The sequence below is a fragment of the Borostomias antarcticus genome (genome assembly GCF_949987555.1).
Source record: "Borostomias antarcticus genome assembly, chromosome: 1".
Classification (NCBI taxonomy): domain Eukaryota; kingdom Metazoa; phylum Chordata; class Actinopteri; order Stomiiformes; family Stomiidae; genus Borostomias; species Borostomias antarcticus.
In genome coordinates, this window is record NC_140234.1 from 13296946 (window position 1) to 13304697 (window position 7752).

General features: G+C 40.6%; 1 long non-coding RNA gene across 1 annotated transcript; it reads left to right on the plus strand.

Annotated features, from left to right (window-relative positions):
- Positions 1-1208: 1208 nt before the first annotated feature.
- On the plus strand, positions 1209-3530 carry LOC311314496. The gene is made up of 3 exons (XR_014630638.1): positions 1209-1348; positions 3023-3284; positions 3394-3530. It is a non-coding gene; the product is annotated as an uncharacterized lncRNA (long non-coding RNA).
- The last annotated feature ends 4222 nt before the right edge of the window (positions 3531-7752 follow it).

The window sequence follows — 7752 nt, forward strand, 5'->3', positions numbered from 1 at the left end:
ACGCACGCGTCCTGCGCGCAGCGGGGAAAGCTGACTACAATTCAGCTCTTATCGCGGACGGGCATGTGCACGAAACGAGCACGCGCGCGACAATTTCACGGGGTCGCGCCCGCTTGCCGCTCCGCCCCAGATTGTCCGCGGCTCCCAAATTGTCCGCTCGCCTCTCTCATTGAAAATGAATTACAATGCGCGGATATCGCTCCTCGTCTGAAACGGCCTTTACACTTCTTTAATCAAACCATAGTTATTTGACGGTGAACGCGACGGTGGCAAGTCCTTATAAGCGAAAAAACGATTTACCGTAATGACGCTCATGTTTGCGCAAAGGGGAATTGGCTGTGGCCCACATGACTTGTATTTCCGAATTGAAGGCTGGTTTGACGTTTGACCGCAGTTCTTTGCGGGGGTTGAAAAGAGGAGCCGAGTGCCTCCGGCCGGTACACAGCCTCTCTACCGCCAAGACTGCAGTGCCTCCTCGTGGCCACACACGGTAACTGGGTACCTTGCGGTCCCAGACTAAACTGTAGGGGATCTCGGAGCAGCAGCCCCAACATGGGGTGAGAGCCGAGCGGGGTCTACAGCTTAATATGGGGTCTATAGCTTAATATGGCTAATGCGCAGGACCGAATTTGGGCTGCCAGTTTCTGTTAATGTCCAATATAAAACCAACTTTACCGCAATAGTTGGTGAGGAGATTCGTGGGGAATTTGCCGGTAGTAGCCTAGGCTATGCTGGCCAGTGGTTTAATGCTTTTTGGTATCATTTTGGCATAATGATAAAGTTACTGTCAGCTAATTAGGCGGGCGTTTGTGCTGTGAACATACTGTGACCGATGCCCCCCATAGTATGCGCTATACAAATAAAGTTTGATTTGGTTAAGTGGCTAGTGTGAAAACTCATAGGCTAAGTCAATTGTTGTGGGCATGATTCGCGCTGCACAGATGCTGTGTCCCGGGACCTCCTGATTTACAAATTAGGCCTAAGCACTGGTCATCTTCCATCGCCTGGCCTCGATACTGTAGCCTATTATTGTCTCAATGATAGGCTATTCCTCCAAACTGGCAGGAACCACTGCAGTCTAAGAGCTAAATGCATGGAGGAAAAGTGTACAAACAGGAAATATCGTTCATTGTGTGATGTGGGTGGGCGGAGCTACTCTGCAACTTTATAGCTCTTATCTTACATTTGACTGGAAGCTATTGAGGAAAAGGACATTGCTGTTTAGTGCATTGAAACCAAGCGTAGCTCCGCTTGAGCTGTACAAGTGTGCAAAGTATCCGTATCATCCGCGCGAAACCATATTTTGGATTGTTTCTAGATCAGGAACAGTGACATGTCGGACCTTAAGGTAAGCTTTTTCTTTCTCTTGTGCAGCTATTCCTCTCACCATTTGGTCATGTAGACTGAACAACATTGATTTCAATCTCTTGAATACATATGCAACTATATAGCTTCCCCAAGGGGGGTTCACAACTTTTTTTCAGCAAGGACACTTTCACTTAACATCAAAGTGAAAGTGAACTGGAGACGATTTCCACAGCCATGTTCTATCTTTCACAACTTACTTTGAATGTTCTTTTTTTAATGACTGACTTCACCCCTTTTATGACATGACATAAAATGTTTTCTATATGCAAGTTTGAGAGGGAAGCTATGGCCCCTACTGCATGCATTGGCAAAAGTAGGTCAGCTCTCACTTTGAAAATGCTCTGTTAGATGGACAAAACTTTGAGCGAAGCCAGCCCCCCATGTAATCTGACACGCTAGATTGTTTGCTTCGCATAACCATCTGGGAACTCTCCATTGGAAACTGTTTGGGAAAGGACAGGCACTTTCAAAAATACTTGGCAGGTGATTGGATGAACCATTTGTCTGTCACCGTTTATCATGCGCTAACTTCACTGCTCCTTGCTGTCGTTCGACTTAAAGCCATCCAGCATAGCTGTTTGTACTTCAAATTCCTCAGAACCAACGCTGGCTGGCGAGATCGTTTTCTGATCTTGCACAAATGGATCTCTCTAGCCAGTCTCACGAGGCTGCTCCCCACATGGGGGGAGCTAGAGATTCAGGATTTGGTCTGGGGTGTGAAGGGGAAGAGCCCTGAGTGCACCGAACTGCATCTCCCCGCTGGCTCTGACTTGAGGGCAGCACCACAGAGCCACCCATTCACCTCAATTCATTTGGACTTGGGCTCAGGAGCCAAAATGTCAGTTTTAAATCGATTGATAGTCCACGACAGCTCCACGGACACTGTGCACTAGTTAGTATTACATGGAACAAGACCACATCCACTTACCTTGTGTTACACATGTGTAAACCAGTTCCCTCCATTAGCTTAAATCAGTTCCTGTAACCTAACTTAACTTAATTGTTACTACAGGTACCAGGCTACAATGTAGTTACACGCAGGTAATAGCCTACTATGTAGTAACATACTTATTGTCAGAGTCAGAATTTGTTTATTACCATGCAGTTTTTCAACGTACTCGGAATTTGCTTTTGGTCATGGCCTTGTTGAAGAGGCTGATGGCCGTGGGGAAAAAAGCTGCCTCTGTGGCGTGCAGATAGGTCCTGATGGACCACAGCCTCCTGCCTGAGGGGAGTGGCACGAAGAGATTTTGGCCGGGGTGGGAGGGGTTGGCCGGAATCGTCCTGGCCTGCTTGTGTTCTCCTTATTTAAATGTCTGGAGGCCTACAGCATACCCACAACTGGAGGCACAGCACCCCCACAAACATGTACAATGCCCACAGACATGTTAAGTGTCTTAACTTTCACAACTGCTTCATTAAAAGTATTTCAATTGTGTTCTCATCAGTCCCAAACAACCCAGAGGAAATCCAAAGTTGAAGTAAACCTCTAATAGGCCTACAGTATGTTTGTTCAGTTAGCATACTATCAACTCAAACTCTCACTAAACTAATTTGAGTTTGTACATTATGGAAAAGCACACCTTGTTATTTAGCAGTGTTTTATTTACATATTAACCAATAAACATGTCTTTTTCATTTTTTCATACCAAAGGCCATGGACTTTCTGAAGGAAAATGAGGAGAACCTCTGCATTTGGTTATCAAGCGATCCTGAAAGCATCATTGACGAATGTGGAGATTTGTTAACAATGAATCATTGTAAAGCTCTGAAGAAGGAATGTGATGGCAAGGAGAAAATGCGTTGTCTTTTGAAGATAATCATTGCAATGGGAGAGTACAAGTGTCAGAAGTTCAAGGAAATTCTAAAAAAGAAGTTTCCGGGCCTACAGCAGTTATTCAACAACAGCACTCAAGGTAAATAACCTACTATAATTTATGGTCATATTTAATGTCTCATATTGTGATGAATGTTTTTGAGTAGTATGAGATTATAGTCTAACATTTGTATTTTTTTTTTTGGTAGTGTCAACCGGACGGAAAATGTTTGCAGATAACAGCAGCATTATTGACAACAGAAGTGTCACAAATACAAAAATGAAGTCCTTTAAAATGGCAGTGGAACTGCCATCCAATTCTGCTGGATACAGCAATCAACCCGGTGAGTACAAAAACTATGTGTCTAAACCATTGAGGAATGTGTGCTACTGTATTTACAGTTCTCTGGGACTACTACAGTAATCAAGACTGTATGTATACTACTGATTTTTTTTCCAGGTCAAAGTGTCAGTCAACCACCCCAAGGCGCAGAATGCACTGCAACTAACAACAGCTTCATATTTAACAGCACAATACAAGGTTGTAACATTGATGGCGATGTTGATTTTTCTATGCACCGCCAAATGTCTACAGGTAATATATGTTTGACTACTTCATCACATTCCACCTGAATCTGTACCAGAATTTCACTCATGATAAAGCGACAGAATAATGATCGTTTTACAGAGATTTGAGTCTTACAAAGCTTGTTTATAATTATGATTGAAGAAAAGCTGCTGCATATGTTTTTCAGCACCTGCAAAGCAAGTGAAGAATGATTATTCCTCTGAGGTATGTATGGTACACACTTTATTAGTGACAGTGAAAAAAACAACTGATACACACACACACACACACATATATATATATATATATATATATATATATGGCTATCCAAGTAATGCAACAAGCTAATTGTCGCTAACCGCTTTATGAAGTCCTCCTGGAGCCAAGACCAAGAGACATAGGGAGGCAGCCTTCAGTTTTTACGCCCCCAGTCTCTGGAATACCCTGCCAGAAAACCTAAGGATGGCAGAAACTGTGGGAACTTTTGAGCAAGATCTTAAGACTTGCCTTTTTAATCTCTCTTTCATCATGTAGTTGCACCTATATTGTTTATTTTTTACATACTTTAAAACATTTTTAAAACTTATTTTCTATTCTCTTACTTTCTATTCTCTTTTACCATATTTAATCTGTTGTGTTTTATTCTATTATTTTTATCTACTATTTTAACTGTTTTTAATTATTATTCTGTAAAGCATTGTGTGCTACATTTGTTTGTATGAACAGTGCTTTGACTTTGACTTTGAAGGGCCCTTCAATGAGAATGATAAGAGAGCATAAGACAAAACTCATTGACTGGCTTCGGGCAGATCCATCCTTCATTCTTCAATATTTACAAACCAAACAAGTTGTCACAGACAGAGAGTATCAACACCTGATGAGTATCAGACAGCCAGAAGCTGCTACCATTGCCATGATTGACATGATAATTGGCAAGAAAGAGAGAGTGTGCTCTCAATTCCTTGATATTCTCAAAACAGACGAGATTAAGAAGACCTATCCAGAACTTGGAGAGTGGGTAAACACTTGTACCTCACCAGGTAACCTTGCATGTTCTCTGATCAACTACTGAAGTACTGCCATTTTGAAAAGCCAAAATGAACACCTACTGTTTAATACATGTATATAGCTATATTTACAGCATTATTATACCAAATCTCAGAACCACATCAATACTTGTTTTTTATACGGTAAATATGCCGTGGTTGTCTTCTTGGTAGCCTGTCATTCCTTGCATCCATACTTTGGAGCAGTTGGAAATATAAATTAGGCACTCTTTCCCCCAGATTAGGTGCTGGTTTTCCCAGATTGACACAACAATTAACAACTTGTAGTATAAGACGAAGTGTGGGTGTATACCAGTTTGCATTTGCAAGTACTGCTTGAGGGAAGACGTTTATTTTAAGAATCAGAGCAAAGTAATGTAACTAAAAGAAAATATAATTTTTATGAGGAAAATTAGCTAATGCCAGCACAGATAAATGTGTTCTATCTGTCAATGGGCTAATATGCACTTCACAGAACAAAAATATGACAGTAATGGTTGAAACATTGTGTTACTGTAGATCATTTTCATATGAGACTTTGGAACACTCTACCTCAATACACACTTAAGCAACATCACATGGGAGGGAGTGCTATTTTACTGAATATTAGCATGGCTGTGATTCAGTCACACATGTAGGTACAGTACGAGGCCGCAAGCCAAGTACAGAAGATAATTGTTTTTTTGTGAACATGTTTTTTTTCACCAACAGTTAAAACAACAAGTAAGCTAGTTACTTTACATAACTAGAGATATGTGCCCGCAAATCATTTTTACAACATGTTTTATTTATGATAAACAAGCCACCGACAGTGCAGCAGAGTGCATTCACTAGTGTGATGTTCCAGAAGCTTTTGGAAACATTGTAGCTACAGTAGCAAGGGGCAACCCTAGAATGCCAACACAAAACGTTTGCAATATCAAATGAATTTGTTGGAATGCTGCTGCTGTCTAGTCGAGAAAATGCAGCCATGTTATTAGCTACACATGGATAGAAAACTAGCTAGCTATGACCTATGCTGTGATACTGTACCTACTACCTACTGTATGGTTAAAAGTCCCAGTGCTGTTATTCTGAATATCAGCATCCATGGAAAGCCTCTTGTCCAGTCAAATTACTTTGTTGGAACTAGCTGTTGTATAATCTCTCTTATTATTCTCTCTTCAAGGTCCACCCGAGTCAAAGGTGAAGAAATATTATTCTATTTCAGGTAGACACACTTTGCCTGTTCCTCACATGTTCAACAAAACAACATGATGATGTTGTAGATGATCAGATCAATGTAACATTTTCAGTGCTATCAACATTTCTTCAAATCAATTTTTCCTGTTTTCATCTGTGCTCCCTATGACAGATAAAGTTGATTTCTTGAAAAGGAACCGCAGTGGCATAGTCAACAAAGTGAAAAATATTATGCCCATTGTTGACGACCTGCAGAGTAAGGGGGCCTGTCATCCTGAGTTGGCTGACACTGTGTCTGCACAGCTGAAACCACAAGACATGATGAGGAAGCTTTTGGATGGTACTAACAGCACCAGAGCTGCCGAGGCCCTGGTTGAAGCTCTTTTCAAACATCAGTCAGATGTCATGGAGGACCTGATATGTAACGGACCATAGAATTCAACTGATTCCTCAGAATTGCCCTTTGCTTGTGCAGTCATTCCATTTTTTAAACTGGACTCTGAGATTTAAACGTCCGCCATGTTTTTCATAGCCTGAGCTAGCCCCAGAGATCCAAACTGAATAAATATAAACACAAAACTACTTTGCTAGCTCAATCTTGTCGTATCTAATATATATATATAAATGTATTTCAGATATCTGCTGAAAAAAATAGAAATAATTCATGGACAAATTTAGCTACTACAAATGTGAATTTCACATGCATTTTTATAGCTAGCCCAGTAAAATTGTGGCACATCAGAAAGACATTTTGTTCTTGTAGTCCAATTTCAAAAATGGTTAGCATATCTCAACATCAACTTCAGGACCAACTAAGGGACCAAATCTTCGGATCTTCAGTAATGTATTTTAAATTTTAGAACAAATCATTCTCTATTCTGGTAGTCTCTATTATATACATACCTTATTTGGGGGCATTTTTCACAAATCCCATTCATTATTCCCATAGGGAATTTGGACTACAATCTGTACAACAGATAGTAGATAGACTGAACATTTGAGCCTACAAAGTGACATCATACCTCACCACTCTATGCCAGACAGACTCTTGCTTAGAAATGTACAATATAACAATGAATAGGCAATCTGTGATCTCAGAGGAGAACATGTACAGTAACATGTTTGTACCAGTTTGGACACTTTGATAAGAATATGCTATGCAGTACATACTGTGGGGAAAATAATTACATTGTTTTTTTTTAGATTAGAGAACTTTTGGAACCTCACTCTATCTCTCTTTCTCTCACAAATGCTGTACACTCTCTCTCCCTTACTGTATTGTATTTTTGTCAATTGCATTTTTTGTATCAATTGCATAAAAAATATAACTTTTTGATTTCTTGAATCTTTGACACCGGCTTCCCGCTGAACAAGAAAGTTACTAGAGGGTTCGGTAACACTTAAACCTTTAGACTATACAGTATATCTCATTCTGTGGGAGTGCTTGCATGCATACAGTGAGCCATGTGAGCTGGGAAAAGCTGTTCTCTTTGAGGACAATAAACATGTAATCTAATCTACAGAAGTAAGGGGGACTATCCCACCCAGGGTGTTCCATTGAGCTTCATACAGCTGAGACCTAGCCTATGTTTCTAATAGCATCCATACTATTACTTACAGCTAACTGTACTGTACTTGGTGTCAGGCAACAGGAGACACTAGTTTTTTTTTGTTGCTATCAGTTAGCCCCAGAGGGCCTAGAGCATGGAATACTAGTTAAGGCAGGGGTGAAAGGGAGTATGGGACCTGAAGAGATATATTTTTGTTTGTTG